Genomic DNA, 21,470 nt, shown 5'->3' on the forward strand with positions numbered 1-21,470 from the left:
AAGTTATAAGTTATCTCTGTCCTACTTATCTCTAAAAAAGAAATGGTTTGCTGAGATAGGAGCACAATTAATATTTGCAGTGGTGGTGTTATTAGTCATAGTTGGAGTGTTGTGTATAACTTTAAAATTGATAGAAACAATAAGGAAATAGGCGGGGTTGGTGAAAAGACACCAGCCCCTAGAGGAGAAAGGTGTTAAGCAGAAAGACAGACATGAGGGACCTGTGCCTATAATACCATAGCAAGTGGCAGCAATGCATCCCCGACTCCTTGTAGAAAAGGCACCCTCGGTAGAGTATGAACTTGATGATCTGTTGATGATGGCAGCTGCATAATGGCAAGCGACAACCTCCGTATAACCCGGCGTATATAGAGGAAGAACAGGCTGCTCCCCGATGTGCTGAAGCTCTGATTCTACCTCTGGCATCTCGGGTGGATCAATCCACCAGTAAAGGAGCCACAGCTCCTCTGGCAAGTCTAGCAGAAGCAGATAGTACCACTGAGTGCCTGTATGCATCCTAACACTGGAATCTTCTCTCCACAGTAACCACGTAGCTCGATTCGCTTCGCTTCCAATGATACATGATTCAAAAGATATCAAGAAGATGAGCAAGCAAAGCTCCAGATGATGAATGTTGAGAAAGAGTCTAAGCCCGAGTTACTGATACAGCCATCCGGTATTATGATAGGAGAAGTCCCGGTGTTGAAACCCAGGATCCCAGCTGAAGCTAGAGCCATGGTTGCCCAAGCACCAGATCCCGTAAGAAGCCCAATATATAATAGTGCCACCTGTGGTTGGAGGATTGTATTTGATTGAATAAAACCACAGTGCAGCTGTGCAGTGAAGTTCCGGTCAGCAGTGAGGTAACTTGTTATTCTGTGTCTGTGCTCAAGATATCACAAATTGGCGACGAGAATGGGATAGTGAATTCCCCAGCTTTAATTGTTTGTGTAGATAAGAAATTCTACAAAGGCACGGAGTAGGTTGTATAACTTTTGGTGTCAGTGAAAGCTGAAAATCTGTTCACAAAGTTTGAATTCTGTGAGACTGTTGAAAAAAATCTAAAATGGCAGTGTCCAGTGGATATATCGGAGATTGGGTGAGTTCCAGTAAAGCCGGGAAACATTCAGTGCATATATCGAACGTTTAGAGATGTTTTTTGCTGAAAATAACATTATTGAAGTAGAAGCTTCTGCTGCAGAATCAAGACGTTTGTATGAAGCAACTCAAGCTAGGAAAAGAGCAATTTTTCTCACTGAAATGGATCGCGATGTTTATGAAACAGTAAATAATTTGTTAGCTCCAGCCAAACCAAAGGACACGCCCTTGAAGGATATTCTTAAGAAGTCAACAGAACATTATGACCCTAAGGTACACAAAAAAGCTGGAGAAACTCAGCGGGTGCAGCAGCATCTATGGAGCGAAGGAAATAGGCAACGTTTCGGGCCGAAACCCTTCTTCAGACGGCTTATGACCCTAAGCCAGATTATGACCCTAAGCCCTTAGAAATAGCTGAAAGCTATCAATAGACAATAGGTGCAGGAGTAGGCCATTCGGCCCTTCGAGCCAGCACCGCCATTCAATGGGATCATGGCTGATCATCCCCAATCAGTACCCCATTCCTGCCTTCTCTCCATATCCCCTGACTCCACCATCTTTAAGAGCCCCATCTAGCTCTCTCTTGACAGTATTCAGAGAACCAGCCTCTACCACCCTCGATTTGGACCAAGATGCCAACTTCCAGAGGAGGACATTAGTAATGTTATTGTGGCACTCAAGAGGTTATCAATTCATTGTAATTTTGGAAATTTCCAAGACCAGGCATTAAGAGACCGTTTCGTGTGTGGACTGAGAAGTGAGCAGATCCAAAGTAAGCTGATGACAGTGTATGACCTGACATTTGAAACAGCTTGTAAAACTGCTTTGTCAATGGATATGGCAGAGAGGGGTTCTAGAGAAGTCAGGACAACTTCTAGACATCCAGCGGAAGATTTGAACAAGCTGCAGTCCAGCAAACCACAGATGGATAAGTCGACAAAGACGTCAGAGAATCATTATCCATGGAAGGGTAGCAAGACTACTGCAAACTCATGCTTTCGTTGTTTGGGCTCACATTTAGCACAGCCTTGTCCGTTCTTCAAGGCAGAGTGTTACTCGTGTCACAGGATGGGACATCTACTGAAGGCTTGTCGTAAGGCTAAGCAGAAAAAAGGTTCAACAAGTAAGCATCTTCATTCTGTGGATCAACTACAGGCAGAGGAAGAGCCTGTCGACATTTACACCATCTGCAGCAATGAGCTAGTAAATCGGAAGACAAAGAATGTGCCCGTACAAGTCCAGTTGAATGGAGCTCATGTTAGCATGGAAGTTGACACAGGATTCCAGAATCTGTGTACCGGGAGAAGCAGAGTCAAATTCCTTTGGAAGCGAAGCGAATCGAGCTACGTGGTTACTGTGGAGAGAAGATTCCAGTGTTAGGATGCATACAGGCACCAGTTAGGTATAAGGAGCAACAGGCGGAGTTGCCTCTCATAGTTGTAAAGGGAGATAAACCTGCGTTGCTAGGTCGGAATTGACTGCAGATCATGGAGCTAAACTGGAACGAGATATTCCTCGTTCGCGAAGAATTCAAGTGTCCGGAGGACGTAATCAAGCAACATCCGAAGGTGTTCAATGACCAGGGAGAGCCAATCAAGGGGTACAAGGCAAAAGTGCGCGTGAAGCAAGATGCCACACCAGTGCATTGCAAACCACGGGCCGTATCGTATGCACTTAAGGACAAGGTTGAGAAAGAACTGAAAAGACTTGAAACTGAGAACATTATCAGTAAGGTAGAAAGTAGTGAATGGGCAACACCCATTGTAGTTGTACCTAAACCTGATGATAATGTTAGACTTTGTGGGGATTATAAGGTAACCCTAAACCAGGTACTTGAAGGTAGCATACCAGATACCCTACCAACGGCAGAGGATTTCTTTAGCACCCTCACAGGCGGCCAAGTCTTCACAAAAATGGACTTGACAAATGCCTACTTGCAGTTAGGTGTAGATGACGAATCTAAATCCAAGCTGATTATTAACACGCATTTGGGATTGTTTCAGTTCAATAGGCTCCCATTTGGCATATCATCAGCCCCAGGGATTTTTCAAGGGGTAATGACACAAATTCTAGAGGGAATTGAAGGTGTGGTGTGCTTTTCGGATGATATCCTCATCTCAGCCCCTGACAGTCAGACACATGATGAAAGGTTGGAAGTGGTACTCAAACGCCTTGAAACACAAAGTGTTAGAGTGAAGGCTTTCAGAAATCGGTAGAGTACTTGGGTCATAAGATAGACATGGATGGTCTACACCCCACCAAGGGTAACGTTGATGCGATCAAGAATGCGTCCACTCCCAGAAACATATCTGAGCTCCGATCCTTTTAAGGATTTATTGATTATGGGAAGTTTGTGCCAAATCTGTTCACCTGTTTACATCCCTTGAATGAGCTCTTGAGAAAAGATGTACCATCGAAGTGGAAACGTGATTATGACCAAGCTTTCAAGTGATGTAAAGCTCAGTTGGCAGAGAGTACAATGCTTTTTCATTACGATGTAAATAAGCCAATGAAGTTAGCATGTGATGCTTCACCATACGCTGTTGGTGCTGTGATCTCACGTGCTGGAAAATGGAGCGGAGAGGCCAATAGCATTTGCGTCTAGAACACTCAATGCCAGTGAGAGAAATTATGCGCAAATAGAGCGAGAGGCTCATATTGATTTTTGGTGTTAGGAGGTTTCACAAATACTTTGATGGTAGAAGGTTTCTAATCGAGACAGATCACCAGCCATTCACAGTGATCCTAAATCCAAAAGCACACATACCAACTCTGGCAGCAGCCAGAATGCAAAGATGGGCATTGATAATGTCCGCATACCAGTATGATATTCAGTATTGTTAGGCAGCAGAGCACAGCAACAATGCTGATGCCATGTCTGGATTACCTTTGGAATCGGACGTTACCCCAAACAGAGAGGACTTGTTTTACTTCTCTCTTGTAGATGAGTTACCTATCACTTCAGGAGACATTTGGAAGGCTACTCGCACTGACAGACTTTTGTAAAGAGTGCAGGAATATGTTACAAATGGATGACCAAACAAATTGCCGGATTCAGAGGCAGAACTGAAACCATTCTTTGTATGTAGGAATGAACTCTCAGTAGACCAAGAGTGTGTCATGTGGGGAGCGAGAGTGGTAATCCCTGAAAGATTTGGAATAAAATTGCTGGGAGATCTTCATGATCAGCATTTGGGAATGTGTCTACAAAGAGTCTAGCTAGAAGCTATCTATGGTGGCCTGGTCTAGATAAGGACATAGAACAAACGGTGAAAGAGTGTAGCTCATGTCAGGCAGTTGGAAAGAATCCACCAACAGTACTGCTACAGCCATGGAAATGGCCGGCCAGAGTGTGGCAAAGATTATACGTTGACTTTGCAGAGTTAGATGGACAACAATTGTTCATTGTGGTCCAAGCGGGTTGAGGTATTTCCGATGAACAAAATGACATCCAGCAAAATGATAGACATTTCGCGAGGATTGTTTGCTTCCTATGGATTTCCAGAGGAAATTGTGTCTGATAACAGACCACAATTTTGTTCACAAGAGTTTGCACAATTCATGAAATGGAATGGTGTAAAACACACTAGAGTAGCTCCATACCATCCCGCTTCAAATGGAGTAGAATGCCCAGTGCAAATTGTGAAGCGTACATTAGTCAAACAACTGCTGGATCCAAATCCAAAGAAAAGACAATTGTCTCTGTCTCACAAACTGGCTAACTTTCAGATTACACATCGAAACACACCTCACACCACCACTGGTCAAACACCAGTTGAACTGTACTTGAAGAGAAAACCCAGAACAAGGTTTTCACTGTTGAAACCAAACTTGGCTCAGTAGAAGAGAAACAAAAAGCGTATCATGACAGAAGTAGAGTAAAGGAAAGGAGCGTTGAGTTGAATCAGGTAAAGGTGAAAACCCAACATCACAGTGGTTACCTGGCAGAGTAGTGAGAAAGTGCGGACCAAGGACATACTTGGTCAAGATGTTTGGAAGTGGAAAGGTGAGAAAAGTACACATTGACCATGTCATGCCTATGCAAGCACAGACAGATTTGTAACCAGATCAATTAGACAAGTCAGATAATTTGGTTACCACTCAAGTTCAGGTACCAATGGATGAGCCAGAAATAGTACAAGAATGTACACAAGATAGTGAGAGTTTGAACCAGCCTGAAAATGGAGGTTCAAGTTCAAGTACCAGTCAAACAAAATTGACTGATGGACTGGAATCTATGAATGTAGGTCAAAAGGAAGATTTGACTCAATCAAAAATGAGTCCAAGTGGTTCTAAACAGTCAGAAACTTTTGGTCAGGGAAGATATCCAAAAAGAAGGAGAAACCCAGTGGTTAGGTTAAATTTGTGAATTGTAAATGCAACATAAATGCGTGATGCCCTCATTTTATTGTTATATAAATGTAAACTGTTAGACAAGATTGTAATAAATTCATACCCTTTGTATTATATAAAAAAAGGCCAACAAGGGAATAACTTTTTCATTAAGGTGGGAGGAGCTGTAATAGCACCACCTGTGGTTGGAGGATTGTAAATGATTGAATAAACCACAGCGCAGCTGTGCAGTGATGTTCCGGGTCAGCAGTGAGTTAACTTGTTATTCTGTGTCTGAGCTCAAGATATCACACAATGCATTTCTTAATTGGTTAATCTAGAATGGCAAAATAAGCGGTGGGAAAATGTGATAACAGAGCTCGTGAACATGGAGGGAAGGGCTGTTTGTGCAAGCGAAAGAGCTGAAACCCAAAACAATGGAACAGTATTACACAGGGAGAGGGGGCTGGGGACGAGGAAGAAGCTGTAGAGCTGGGGGCCAAGGAAGGGGACAATGGCAATTAAAAGATAGAACACGAGGTACATGCTGGAGATGTGGTAAGAAAGGGCACTGAGCCCGAGATTACAGATGTTCCCCACAGCTACAGTAAGGGAACACCCAACAGGGAGGGTGTCCAGCCCCTTACTGATACTTTTATAATCTCTAGAACCGTTACTGGGAAGCTCTGTGCAAACTGGGAGTGGTTTTACACCGCACTGCAGATGGCATGTTTATGGTGCTCCGTCAAATGCGGACCCATCAATTGCTAAATTTAATTATGGAGGAAGAATAAGGGCAAAAGATGCCCAGCCTATATTGTTGGCAACTGAGTAGCAATCCGTACAGTCAATTGGTTAATAAAATCCATTGTGCTCTGTAAAGAGTGCAGGATTCAAAAGGCCAGTATTTACAACATCTTGTCGAAACCAGCCAAGAACACAAGTGAACACATTGCACTGCATTATATACGCACTTCCCCAAATCCCAGGTACCAGGAAAAAGTCTCCCCCTGGTTGAATAAACCAGAACATTTAACAGGGACCCCATATTTGTTTTTTGGTGTCCCTGGACTAGGAATAATGGTCCACTTCTCTCAAAACCTAAGGGATCGATTTGAGATGGGAGACACTTCTGAGTCACACTTGACCGTAGCTACTAGACCTCCAGCAGCAGTGAAGGAAATTGGAGAAATGATAACAAAAAGCTGAAGGACCAACAGTCAATTCATGTTTTAATGTTATCACTGGCAAAAGGAGGTCCAGATTTACTTCTTTAATGACACGGAAGGAAAGATCACATGGGAATACGACGCTATTTTTGAAAAGCAGCAGTCATCCACTGAGGATCTGCCAAGGTTACCAAGAACTATGGGCAAAGCATACGAATCATGTGGGGTAAGTGTGATCGGTCCCTGAACACAGTGACTTTAAAAAAGGGTGCTGACTTGCCATGTTTAAAACAGTATTGACTGAGCCCTCCAGAGTAGAATGGACCAGGCATTTTGAGATCTAAAGAACGCTACAGTTACTGCTCTGGCACTGGGAATGCTAAATTATAAAAAGTCCTTTCAACTCTATGTAAATGAATCAAAGGGGTTTGCGACTGGGGTCCTGGCTCAAGAACATGGAGGGACAAAATGACCGGTACCCTATTATTCCGTGGTTTTACCAGCTGCAGTAAATGGCATGCAGCCTGCTTGCGAGCTGAAGCGGCGACAGCTACAATGATAGAACCCCCACCATTCTTGATCACCCGTGTGTAGTGACTGGTCCTCATGCAGTGATGTTATAGGCCTTTTTCACGGGGCGACTTGACGCAAGAGTTAACCAGAGTTTAACATCGTGGGAACCTCGTGCGATAACAGTACGGCATTCGTGGACCACCGTGGACCACCGTGGCGCTAACGGCAGGTAATCGTGTAACTTGGCGACTCGGGAGAAAATTCAAGCAAGCAAGCTTGAATTTCCCCAAGAGTGACTTGTACACTTGTGGTTGAGCATTGCAACTTTATATGAACGTAGTGGCCAGTACGATATCCGTGCGATATCCGTAATAACTCTTGCGGTTACCGTGGGAACTCCTGCGAACGGTAAACCCGGAAGCTGGACAGAGGGGACAGAAGGTGAGTAAAAAAGGTGTTCTCAATATCCTTTAACTGGCGAAAACTTTGGAACTAGTCGTTCGGTGCGAGTTGATTAAAAAGTGTTTGGAAATTTCAAACTTCAAATCAAATGTCTCTCAAACCTGCTGATTGTATCGGATTTCATTTTTCGTAGCAAGTTCCACTTTTCGACACAAAATGCTTGAATAACTCAGGCAGGAAGCATCTCTGGAGAACATGGATAGGTGACGTTTCGGTTCCAGCTGGGAAAGAGGAGGCAGGATCAAGCGTGGCAGGTGTCGGAAGGAACTGCAGATGCTGCTTTAAATCGAAGATACACAAAATGCTGGAGTAACTCAGCGAGTTACTCCAGCATTTTGATCTCTGGATGGAAGGAATGGGTTTCCCAAACTCACCCATTCCTTAAACCCATTCTTTCTCTCCAGATATGCTGCCTGTTCCTCTGAGTTACTCCAGCATTCTGTGTCTATCTCAGGTAATAGAAACATAGAAATTAGGTGCAGGAGTAGGCCATTCGGCCCTTCGAGCCTGCACCGCCATTCAATATGATCATGGTTGATCATCCAACTCAGTATCCCGTACCTGCCTTCTCTCCATACCCTCTGATCCCCTTAGCCACAAGGGCCACATCTAACTCTCTCTTAAATATAGCCAATGAACTGGCCTCGACTACCCTCTGTGGCAGAGAGTTCCAGAGATTCACCACTCTCTGTGTGAAAAAAGTTCTTCTCATCTCGGTTTTAAAGGATTTCCCCCTTATCCTTAAGCTGTGACCCCTTGTCCTGGACTTCCCCAACATCGGGAGCAATCTTCCTGCATCTAGCCTGTCCAACCCCTTAAGAATTTTGTAAGTTTCTATAAGATCCCCTCTCAATCTCCTAAATTCTAGAGAGTATAAACCAAGTCTATCCAGTCTTTCTTCAATAGATGGACACGGGCGAGGGGGCAGATGGTTTGAACAAAGACCCTAGATTAAAAGCATAGTCTGTAAAATAGGATTGTGAAGCATGGGGAAGGAATGTTTGGGGGGGGGGGGGGAAAGAGGGGGGGGTGGGGGGAGGGCTGAAAGAGGTGCGAGTCTAGATGGGCCACAGTGGGGTGGGGTGGGGTGCGGGCGAGGGAAGGGTAAGAAATGGGAGGAGAGAGAGGTTGTTAGAGGTTACCTTGTGACTAGCATCCGTCCATCCATGAGAGATGATGGTGTGGCTTTAGAAACATAGAAAACAGGTGCAGGAGTAGACCATTTGGCCCTCCGAGCCAGCAGCGCCATTCACTATGATCATGGCTGATCACCCAAAACCAGTACCCCGTCCTGCCTTCTCCCCATCTCCCCTGATTCCGTTAGCCCTGAGAGCGAAATCTAACTCTCCCTGATAGGAGTAGAATTAGGCCATTCGGCCTATCAAGTCTACGCCATTCAATCATGGTTGATCTATCTCTCCCTCATACCCCATTCTCCTGCCTTCTCCCCATAACCTGTGACACCCGCACTAATCTCTGGGTTAGGCAGCAACTCCACTATTGTGCCGCAGTGCCGTTCCAAAATTCCCTGTCTGCGTGTGTTTTAATATCCCAGCCCAGCTTTAAACCTGGGAATGGGAAGGGTGATTTTACAGAAAATAGAACAATACAGGAGGGGACCAGTAAATGGTCAATTAGGGGAGGGCACCAGTAAATGGTGAATTTGGGGAACGCACCAGTAAATGGGGAATTAGAGGAGCGCACCAGTAAATGGGGAATTAGAGGAGCGCACCAGTAAATGAGGAATTAGGGGAGCGCACCAGTAAATGAGGAATTAGGGGAGCGCACCAGTAAATGGGGAATTGGGGGAGTAAATGGGGAATTAGGACAGCAGCAGTGATAGTCATTGATTGTGTTATGTTATGCACGGATATTACACTGGTGTGAACTTGTATAATACGCTGTGCAGCAAAACTGGACCATGAGTTTAAGATCAAAGATTTGCGTGTAAATTGATATGACTGATAGACACAAAATGGACCCTTCTTCAGACTCTCTCCAGAGATGCTGCCTGTCCCGCTGAGGTACTCCAGCTTTTTGTGTCAATCTTCGGCAAATTGGGTTTGCTGTAAATGTCTGTATGTTAATATGTGTGTCTTTTCCTCTTGGGCATTACTTTGTTTCTGTTGGTGGCTCCACATTTTATGATAGCCTGAAGTGTGATAAAGCTTTTACCTCAGCAGTTTGATTGTCAGTGCTTGTTTACCTCATTGTTAAATAAATATATTTTTTACTATCAGCTTGATGTCTGCAATTCTTCATTAACACATCACTACAAGATGAATGTCTCTAATGTTATAATCCCTCTCATGCTGAAACACAAAATAGTTGAAGGGAGGTGATATAATCACATTTTCATTAAGTTTCATTTTTGAGTGTTCAGGTCCATCAATTGTTGAGCTATTTAAACGTTTGAAAGTTTCACCTCTCGGTAGAAAATAAAATAAGCCAATCAGCACGGTAAATGTGAGACAAAGTCTTTATTCCTATTTGACAATATAAAAAGACGACTTCTTGCACATATTGAGAGAAGGTGCATCACACCAAACATTTGACTATAAAAGGGCCTCGCAAACACGAAAATCAACAAATGAGGCACGCTAGATTATTTTAAACACATAATCATTAACCTCCGCAACAAGCCTAAACTCAGGCATTAAAAGGGACAATGCAATGTGCTAAATGGCAGGTTTTGCGGACGAACATCTTATAGGAAGCACTTTTCAGAGGACAACACTAGAAAGTCAGCTTATTTGCTATGCATTTCTGCTAACATGCAGTAGTGTTCCTGTGGTCGGCTACCCATCAATATAGCTGTCCTGCCACGGCACACTCCCCAGTTGTGAATTGTAGTAAGCACAGAGATGGCCTCTTTGCTCTTTCACACCCAGTGAGACTTCCTCTTAATTCTCTTTTTAATTAATCTCTCCCTTCTGCCTTCACGCAAGCGTCCTCGATGCACATAGTGGGCTGCTGCATACAGCGCGTCAATGAAAAAAACCACCATCCTGTACTCAAAACTACTTAGTATAGGCATGTCTCCAAATGAGCCAATTCAACCAAGGGAGGATATTTATAGTGTGTGAAAAAAAAAGTGACATCATTTGTGCCACATGTAGTTCACAATGTTCATTCAAGATTTAACGGGAAAGCTCGGGAGACGGACAAGTCACTCGCACAAATAACGGAAATGCCGAGTACCATGGGAACTCTTTATCTACACCCCGTTATATCGTGTGATATCGTGCTAGACCACGACCACTTCACTCTGGTTACATCTTGCGTCAAGTCGCCCCGTGAAAAAGCGCTTTTATTATTGAACTCTGCAGCCACGCAGCATTTCACAGCCGCTAGAAGAACAGGATTTGAAATTATCCTTTGATCACATCCGAACTTTACTTATCAGCGATTGCCTGCTATAAACCCAGTTACCTTTGTACCACTGCCAGAAGGATGTGACCATGATTGTCTATTGTTTGTAGAAGCCACAGCCACTCCCCGCTGGACTGAGAGTCATCCAACTGGCCCTATCCTCGAACTCTACCTCCGCTACATCGACGACTGCATTAGTGCTACCTCCTGCACCCATGCACAACTCACTGACCATCAACTTCACCACTGATTTCTATCCCACTCAAATTCACTTGGACCATCTCCGACATCTCCCTACAGTTTCTAGATCTCACAATACAATGCAATACCGTTTATTTGTCATTTGAACCTCACATGAAGTTCAAACGAAATTTGGTTTCTGCAGTCATACAAGAAAATAACCAAGACACACACCAACACAATTTACACAAACATCCATCACAGTGAATCTTCTCCTCACTGTGATGGAAGGCAAAGTCTTGTCTCTCCCCTGCTCTCCATTCCTTTCCAGGTCAAAGTCAAAGCCCCCGGCGGGCGCTAGCAAGTCCCACGGCCACTTAAATCCGCGCCGGACGATGTAAGGCCCTGCCCCGGGTCTTGATGTTGGAGCCCCCGGTGGGCGCTAGCAAGTCCGCGGCCATTTAAAGCCGCGCCGGGCGATGTAATGCCCCGCTCCAGGTCACTCTCAACCCCGCAATTCGAGCGGGAGATGTCGCCGTTGCCGGTACCCCGCAAAGCAGTCTCCCACCGGGGACCCGCGAGCTACCGGTGTCACCATCCACCGGAGTCGGGTCGCAGCAGCGCGCCACTGCAGTTCTCCACGCTCCTAAGCCGGCCAGCTCCACGATGGTAGGTCCGCAGCTCCGCAGGCTCCGTGACTTGAGCTGTCGTTCCGGTTGGAGGCCGCTCCACGGTGCTAGGCCCCAACGGCAACGGAGACCCGACAGGGAAAAGGTCAGGTCCCCGAACAGGGAAGAGATCTAAAAGTTTCCCCCACCCACCCCACCCCCCACACATACACAGTCAAAAACCCACTACAAACTATACACTCAACAGGACAATAAAATAAAAAAAGACAGACGGACTGCAGAGGCCGCTGCGACGTCGGTCGTGCCGCCAACCCACGTTACTAAAACACCGTCTCCATCACAGGAAACAGACTACTGACTGACTTTTACTACAAACCTACTGACTCCCATAGCTATCTAGACAACACTTCATCCCACCCTGCTTCCTGTAAAGATTCTATCCCCTCCTTCTAATTCCTCCATCCATGCCGCATCTGCGCCCAGGATGAGGTGTTCCATACCAGGGCATCGGAGATGTCCTCATTCTTTAGGAAACCGGGGTTCCCCTCTTCCATTATAGATGAGGCTCTCACGAGGGTCTCCTCGATATCCTGCAGCGCCGCTCTTACTCCACCTCCCCCCTATCCCCCCCCCCCCCCTTTGCTTTCAAGAGAGAGCTGGATAGGGCTCTTAAAAATAGCTGAGTCAGGGGATATGGGGAGAAGGCAGGAACGGGGGATGATCAGCCATGATCACATTGAATGGCGGTGCTGGCTCGAAGGGCCGAATGACCTACTCCTTCACCTATTGTCTATTATTGTCTATTTGTAACAAGGACAGACTCCCTTGTCCTCAACTTCCACCCCATCAGCCGTCGCATACAGCATATAATTCTCCAACATTTTCACCACCTCCAACTGGTCACATCTTCGCATCTACACCCCTTTCTGCTTTCCGCAGAGACCGTTCCCTCCAAATCTCCCTGATCAACTCGTCCCTTCCCACCTAAACCACTCCCTCCCCAGGTAGTTTCTCCTGCAACCGCAGGAGATGCAACACCTATCCCTTTACCTCCCCCTCAACTCCATCCAAGGATCCAAACATTCCTTCCAGGTCAGGCAGAGGTTCACTTGCACCTCTGCCAATCTCAACTACTGTATCCGCTATTCTAGGTGTCAGCTTCTCTACATCGGTGAGACCAAGCGCATGCTCGGCGATCGTTTCACTGAACACCTCCGCTCAGTCCGTCTTAACCTGCTTAATCCCGGTGGCCCAGCACTTCAACTCTCCCTCCCATTCCTTATCTGACCTTTCTGTCCTGGGCCTCCATTGTCAAAGTGGGGCCCAGCGCAAGTTGGTGGAACAGCACCTCATATTTCGCTTGGGCAGTTTACACCACAGCAGTATGAACATTGATTTCTCTAACTTCAGATAGCCCTTGCTTTCTCTCTCCATCCCCTTCCCAATTCTCCCACTAGTCCTACTGCCTCCGCCTACATTCTATCTTTGTCCCACCCCCTCCCATGACATCAGTTTGAAGTAGGATGTCGACCCGAAACATCGCCCAGAGATGCAGCCTGTCTCGCTGTTACTCCAGAATTTTGTGTCTACCTTCGATGTTAACCAGCATCTGCAGTTCTTTCTTACACATCCAATTGATAATCCTGACCTGGTCCTATTTACTGATGTCACTTCACACCGACCAAGCAACGACAGATTATTAGCAGGATATGTGGTGGTCACACCACACCAAGTGCTGGAGGCGTATGCTTTACCATCTGAAACGTCTGCTCAGGCAGCTCAGCGGTATGCCCCGACTCATGCCTGCATATTGGTAAAAGATAAGTGTGCTAATATCTACACCAATTCTCACTATGCATTTGGGGTTGTACATGACTTTGGGCAGTTATGGGAAAAATAGAGGATTCATCACATCAACGGGAAAGACTATAAAACATGAAAAACTGGTCTTAATGTTACAGGATGCTATCCAATTGTCACGGCAAATTGCAGTTATTAAATGTGGGGTTCATACATCAAATGATGTATCAAAGGGAAACAGATCAGCTGATTATGTAGCTAAACAGATTGCCCGCAGGCAAACCCCACAATTACAAGCATTTAAAATTAAGTCTGCAGCACAAAGAAAGCTCCTGGTTAGCATTGATGTAACAAGATGCTCAGAGCCTAGCATCACTCCGGGATAAAAAAATCCTTGGAGCAAAGCAGGGTGTTATCAGGACCCCATTATCTGGGTCCACCCTGATGGTTGGGTAGTTAGCTTGCCCCAGGAGCCTATTTGTTTCCTTGTCTCGCCTAGCCCATGGACATGCTCACATGGAAAAAGGGGGGATGGCACACACATCGTCCCAACAATGGTATGCACCAGGTATATCAGTTATAATTGATAAAGTTCCAAGAACATGTCTGGTGTGTCAATAAAATAACAGAGGGAAGTCGCCTGCAACATTTGATCACCTACCATAACCTGAAATGCCTTTTGAGAATTAGCAAAGTGATTTTGTACATATGCCCCCAGCAAAGGGTTTTAAGTACAGTCTGGTCATAGTTGATATGTTCTCCAGATTGGGGGGGGAAAGCATGTTCGGCAGTGGCGGACAGAATGGGTCGGCGGCGCGTTATAAAGTGCGATCGTTCCTCTCTCCTCTCTCCCCCTGCCTGTCTCTCTATCTCTGCCTCTTTCTCTCTCTGCCCCCTTTCTCTCCTCCTCTCTTGCTGCCTGCTGCTTCTCTCCTCTCTGCCCCCTCATTCTCTCTGCTGTCTCTCTCTCTCTGCTCCCTCTCTCTGCCCTTTTTCCCTCTCTGCCCTCTTTCTCTCTCTCTCCCCTCTCCCTCTGTGCCTCAAGGTCTCCACCCCACCCCTATCTGCCCCTCTCCATCTCCCTCTACCGTCACTCTCTGCCCTTCCCCCTCCCTCTCTAGCCACTCCCCCCTCCCTCTCTGCCCCCTCCCCCTCTGCCCCCCCCTCTCTTCCCCCCCCCTCTCTACCCCCCCACCTCTCTACCCCCTGCCCTTTCTACCCCAGAGGTGCCAAGTTTTGTCAGAACAATTCAGTATGTTCGTTCCTGAAAATCAGTATTTTGCTGAGGAAATCAGTATTTTTACATGTTGCCTTTTGCTGAAAAAAGTGTTTTTTTAATGTGCGGTCATACCCATGCCAGAGTACAAGAATGCATAACATTGCTACCAATTGACATGTCTTCTACGCACCTTACTTGACAGTGCATTCATTGCGATCTCTCTGTATACTGCTGTTGAACGGCTGTTTCCTGCTTTTAGCACCAGATGATGTGGAAGTCATTTTGGAAGCCTCCCTCACTCTCTCTCCCTCCTTCCTCCCTTTCCCTCCCACCCTCCCCCTCTCTCTCCTCCCTTCCTCTTTCCCTCCCACCCTCCCTACCTCCTTCCTATTTCATCTCCCTCCCTCTCTTATTCCCTCCCACTCCCTCTCTCCTTCTCCCTCCCCTAACAGTCTGTGACCCATAGCGCTGTGGCCATAGCGCTATGGTGTAAAGCCCATAGCGCTATGTGTAAAGGAAATAACGCTCCAGCTGGGAGCGCTATTTTTAGAACCCATAGCGCTGTTCATTTAAATTCCCATGCATTAAACTATTTAAACCTGGAGCGGGACAGGCAGATCAAAGCTTCCAGATCTTGAAATTTAAAATATTAATAGATTTAATCTGTTATAATTTTTAGAGGTACAGTATGACTTTTTATATCCTTGCATTTTTTAAGCAGCAAGATGAAACGAAGTCGTGCTGATTTTGTAAAAATCCGTATTTTACAAAGCAAATCCACACATCCGTATTCTGATCGCATTTCCATCCAAAATACGGAAAATCCGTACTACTTGGCAGCTCTCCTACCCCCACTCCCTCTCTACCCCACCTCCCTCTTTACCCCCCCCCCCCCTCTATCCCCTCTCCCTCTCTAGGGAGTGGTGAGTATTGGGACCTACGTGGTGGAGTACTGCGTTCGGGGACCAGCACTCCCCTACTCCTCAGTCTCTACCCCCCCTCTCCCTTTCTACCCCCTCCCTCTCCCCCTGCACCCCACTCACCCTCTACCTCTCTACCCCTGCCCTCTCTAGCCTCGCCTGTGCAGTTGGGGGCTATGCGTGAGTGGATAGGGCGGGGGATGGGGGGAAAAGGAGCGATTTTATAATATTAATATAATATCAACGGGGGGGGGGTTAGTGTGTGAGTGTGATGCTGCCCCCCCCCCCCCCCCCGCAACCACGCGTTGAGGGGACGGGACCCAACGGGTCCCACTTGATGTAGGATATTTATATAGATCTTTTGTGTGGCAGGGTTGGTTCAGAAAACTCAATAAAATATATGGATTTCCAGAATTACTAATTGATTGCACAGAGCTAAAAAAAAAAGCAGAGGCTATTTCGAAATTTCAGTATAATTCTAATCACCACATGTTACCAAGGAAATAAAGCCCCACAAATGGACGCATAAGAGATCTCAGGTATTGACAAGGGATATGAAAAGGCAAAATGTGGCAGGTGTTGTCATTAAGAAATGAAAATGCTAGAAAATCTCAGGACAGATGTTGAGAAAGAAAGAAACAAATTTCACATTTCAGGCGAAAATTAACTATTTCTCTCTTCACATTTACTGCTTGATGTGCTGAGTATTTTCAGCATGTAATGCCTTTGTTCCGGAGATCCTCTAAAGCCTACCACATTAATAGGTTGAAAGGCAAGTAAAATCTTGATGGTTTGAGGCAGAGATTTGTTGCAGAGGTATCCAGGAATCTGGTGATAGTGACTAGGACGAGAGACAGATTTAGTGATTTGCAAATGGCCCAGGAGTGACATTTATTCTCCTTAGACATGAAGTGACGATGCACTCTACTGAGCTTGGTTGATGCAGATTCTAGATGGGATATGGACCAAACGCAGGCATGTGGGACTTGTATAGCTAGGACATGTTGGCCGGTGTGGGCAAGTTGGGCTAAAAAGGCCTGTTTCAACACTGACTATATTTTCACTTAAGTGGGTAAATGCTTAAAGATAAAACAAAATTGTAGGACTACAGAACAAAAAAAAGGAAGCGGGCCTTCTGATCAACTGCAAACCCAATGATTCGTTATTCCACCACTGCTGATTGGAGTCAATTTTAGTATCATGATTACAATGTGGGTTCCATTTTTAATGAAAATTCATTAAAATGATTTTTAATAATTCAGCCAAATTCATTGGCTAAATTATAATACAGGTGCACAACCTTTAACCGGAGTTCCGGAAACCGAAAAGCTCCGAAAACCGGACATTTTTTCCAGGATGTCATCTGCACACCAAAGCTCGCGTTTGGCGCCAAACTTGACCCGAAACGACCCACGGTCAACCCAGGTCTGTACTACTGTAGCGGCTGCCTCCTTCCCGGAGACCGGGGAGACACTTAAACATCTGTAAATGTTAGTCAGTTAGTTTGGAGGGCTTTTATGTGAAGGGGGAAACTTTAATTCTTAGTCCCCTACCTGGTCGGAGAGGCGGGGAGCGGGCAATGCCTTACCGGGACGCCGTGCAGTAAGCTCCGGAGCGCTGTGGCCGCCGATTCCCAACATCGCGGAGCTGGGGGCTACGGGCGTCCGGCCGCGGGCGGCGCCGGTTGGAGCTCCGACCCCGGCAACTCTACCCCTAGCTGCGCGGCGCTCCAAATCCAGCGCCGCCCGCGGCCGGACGCCCACAGCCCCAGCTCCACGATGTTGGGAGTCGGCGGCCACAGCGCTCCGGAGCTTACCGCACGGCGACCCGGTAAGTCATTGCCTGCTCCCCGCTGGTATCCCAGCGCTGTGGCCGCCAACTCCCAACATCGCGGAGCTGGGGCTGCGGGCGTCCGTCCGCGGGTGGCGCTTGATTTGGAGCGCCGCGCAGCCAGGGGTAGAGTTCGCCGGGGTCGGAGCTCCAACCGGCGCCGCCCGCGGCCGGACGCCCGCAGCCCCAGCTCCGCGATGTTGGGAGTGATGATGTTTGAGATTAAGGGCTGGTGCTTGTCTGTGGGGTCATGGTCCAAGGATAAATAGGAGGAAGTGTCTGAGAATCTCAGTCCAGTTGAGGTCAGCGTGCCAGACTACCACGGCACCTTCCTTGTCGGCAGGTTTGATTATCCAGTCAGGATTGCTGCAGAGTGAGCGGAGTGCAGGGGGGGAGAAGTTAGAGTGAGACAAGGGAGTGGAAAAGTTGAGGCTCTTGATGTCCCGCCGGCAGTTGGAAATGAAAAGGTCTAAAGAAGGTTGAGAGCCATTCTGGGGAGTCCAAGAGGTGGGGGTCCGTTGGAGATGGGAGAAGAGGTCATCACTGGGTGGTGAGGATTCCTTCACATAGAAAAAAGCCCGGGGGCAGAGGCGACAGAAGAAGAGCTCTACATCGTGGCGGACAGGAAACTCATTGAGGTGGGGGCGGAGGGGAACAAAGGTGAGGGCTCTGCTGAGGACAGACCGTTCCATATCAGAAAGGGGGAGGTCAGGGGGAAGGTGAACACACGGCATGTCTTTACATACCTGCTGTGCCGCTGCAAGTAAGAATTTTGTTGTTCACTTTTTGGGAAATTTGACATTAAAACATTTGACTCTTGAACTAAATAAGTCTTGCTCCCCCGTGCTTCCCACGTAAACCGGAAAATTTGAATATTTTACCAATATCAGTGAAATTCCAAATTTCTCCGTAGTTTTAATAAGTAGAACTAGTAATGCCAATAAAACCTTAATTATTTTTCATGTCTACCCAAACCAGATAGTCAAGCAACCAGAGAGTCAAGCTCTAAACTAAAATTAACAATTTATTGATTTTAATATTCTTAGTTTTAAAATGTTTTATTACTTGTACAGGTGCACAACCTTTTATCCGAAAATCCAAATAACGAAAACCTCCGAATAGTGGACATTTTTTCGGTCCTTGAAGAAAGGTCCTTGAAAACGTCCACCGAGGGCGGCCCGCAGAGGTGACAGCGGAACCTCCGGTCGGTCCTCGAAGAAAGGGGAACCAAATCCCCATTCATAAAAGAGAAGGTGAGGGTATATTGCGCGGGAGGGTTAATAATTGACAATATGCTGCTGCCTGCCCGCTGAGTTAAAAAGTTCCCACGGTAGACTCACGATATACATTTTAAAACTAAGAATATTAAAATCAATAAATTGTTAATTTTAGTTTAGAGCTTGACTCTCTGGTTGCTTGACTATCTGGTTTGGGTAGACATGAAAAATAATTAAGGTTGTATTGGCATTACTAGTTCTACATATTAAAACTACGGAGAAATTTGGAATTTCACTGATATTGGTAAAATATTCAAATTTTCCGGTTTACGTGGGAAGCACGGGGGAGCAAGACTTATTTAGTTCAAGAGTCAAATGTTTTAATGTCAAATTTCCCAAAAAGTGAACAACAAAATTCTTACTTGCAGCGGCACAGCAGGTATGTAAAGACATGCCGTGTGTTCACCTTCCCCCCCCCCCCCTGACCTCCCCCTTTCTGATATGGAACGGTCTGTCCTCAGCAGAGCCCTCACCTTTGTTCCCCTCCGCCCCCACCTCAATGAGTTTCCTGTCCGCCACGATGTAGAGCTCTTCTTCTGTCGCCTCTGCCCCCGGGCTTTTTTCTATGTGAAGGAATCCTCACCACCCAGTGATGACCTCTTCTCCCATCTCCAACGGACCCCCACCTCTTGGACTCCCCAGAATGGCTCTCAACCTTCTTTAGACCTTTTCATTTCCAACTGCCGGCGGGACATCAAGAGCCTCAACTTTTCCACTCCCTTGTCTCACTCTAACCTCTCCCCCCCTGCACTCCGCTCACTCTGCAGCAATCCTGACTGGATAATCAAACCCGCCGACAAGGAAGGTGCCGTGGTAGTCTGGCACGCTGACCTCAACTGGACTGAGATTCTCAGACACTTCCTCCTACTTATCCTTGGACCATGACCCCACAGACAAGCACCAGCCCTTAATCTCAAACATCATCACTCCCAACATCGCGGAGCTGGGGCTGCGGGCGTCCGGCCGCAGGCGGCGCCGGTTGGAGCTCCGACCCCGGCGAACTCTACCCCTGGCTGCGCGGCGCTCCAAATCAAGCGCCACCCGCGGACGGACGCCCGCAGCCCCAGCTCCGCGATGTTGGGAGTTGGCGGCCACAGCGCTGGGATACCAGCGGGGAGCAGGCAATGCCTTACCGGGTCGCCGTGCGGTAAGCTCCGGAGCGCTGTGGCCGCCGACTCCCAACATCGTGGAGCTGGGGCTGTGGGCGTCCGGCCTCCGAATAGCGAAAACCTCCGAATAGCGGACATTTTTTCGGTCCTTGAAGAAAGGTCCTTGAAAACGTCCACCGAGGGCGGCCCGCAGAGGTGACAGCGGAACCTCCGGTCGGTCCTCGAAGAAAGGGGAACCAAATCCCCATTCATAAAAGAGAAGGTGAGGATATATTGCGCGGGAGGGTTAATAATTGACAATATGCTGCTGCCTGCCCGTTGAGTTAAAAAGTTCCCACGGTAGACTCACGATATACAGTGTATCGTGAGTCTTGCGTGGGAACTTTTTAACTCAGCGGGCAGGCAGCAGCAGATTGTCGCTCCCTTAAGTTTCACCTCACCTACACCCCTCTGCTTCCCGGCCATGTGTGCGACCCCTTCCCTCCCCTCTCCAGCTCCCCGCTCATTGCACCGGCGCGGGGGCTTTGCACTGTCTTCATGTCGGCGATACCAGCAGGTCAGTGCCAGTCACCGGAGACGTCAGGACCAACGGGACACCGACCCCCATGCCCACTGCAAGCACGGAGATCCCAGAGACCCACAGCCAGCAGCAGCCCAGCCCCGTTCCAACTCCAGAGGAAAACTGCAAACTGGCCGGAGACGTCAGGACCACCAGAAGCCGTTCCCCGAGCTGCGCCCCCTCATCGGGACACCGACTCCCAGGCCCACTGCAAGCACGGAGATCCCAGAGACCCACAGCCAACAGCAGCCCAGCCCAGCCCCGCTCCAACTACAGAGGAACCTGGGTTGCGGATGACGGGGCGCAGCTAGGGGCGTCGTAGGGGCCCATCGGGGAGCGGGTTCCTGTTGGTCCTGACGTCTCCGGCCACCTGCCATCCTCCGGGAACTGTACCGCCCTTGCAGGAGAGTGGGGTTGTTTGCAGTTGCAGAGGGAGTGGGCAAGGGCGGTACTGTTCCCAGTCTCAGCTCCAGTCCAGGGGGGTGGCCGGAGACGTCAGGACCAACGGGACACCGACCCCCAGGCCCACTGCAAGCACGGAGATCCCAGAGACCCACAGCCAGCAGCAACTCCAGCCCAGCCCCGCTCCAACTCCAGAGGAACACGTAGGGGCAGAAGCTGATGGTGTGCAAGGTACGTCTTTTTCTTGGGGTGGCGGATGAGGGGGCGCTGCTCGGGCTGTGGGCAAACTGCCACTTGTCGCCGTAGCGGCCCATCGGGGAGCGGATTCCTCTGGAGTTGGAGGGGGAGGGGGGTATTGTGCTGTTTGATCGCCCCCTGCTATCCCAGGGACAGGGAGACACAGCGGCTTTTTAGACTGGTGGGCAATCACTTCCAAAGTTCTGCCCACACAGTCAGTACACCTCTCCTACACTCCATTTCATACAAACATTTATTCTGCAAGAAAAAACTACATTGAAGACTCAAACTCGCGACCGAGTAACTGCCGGGATCGAGGCGCAAACTCGCGACCTAGCTCGGGGATTCAAGAATCCCCGAGC

The 21,470-nt window shown here is 47.7% G+C and overlaps 1 protein-coding gene across 2 annotated transcripts in view; it reads right to left on the reverse strand.

The window, feature by feature from the left end:
• Positions 1-21,470, reverse strand: part of nedd1 (NEDD1 gamma-tubulin ring complex targeting factor) — a 96,148-nt gene that overhangs the window by 48,068 nt on the left and 26,610 nt on the right. The gene's annotated exons all lie outside the window — the stretch shown is intronic.

This window comes from Amblyraja radiata, chromosome 21, assembly GCF_010909765.2.
Source record: "Amblyraja radiata isolate CabotCenter1 chromosome 21, sAmbRad1.1.pri, whole genome shotgun sequence".
Classification (NCBI taxonomy): domain Eukaryota; kingdom Metazoa; phylum Chordata; class Chondrichthyes; order Rajiformes; family Rajidae; genus Amblyraja; species Amblyraja radiata.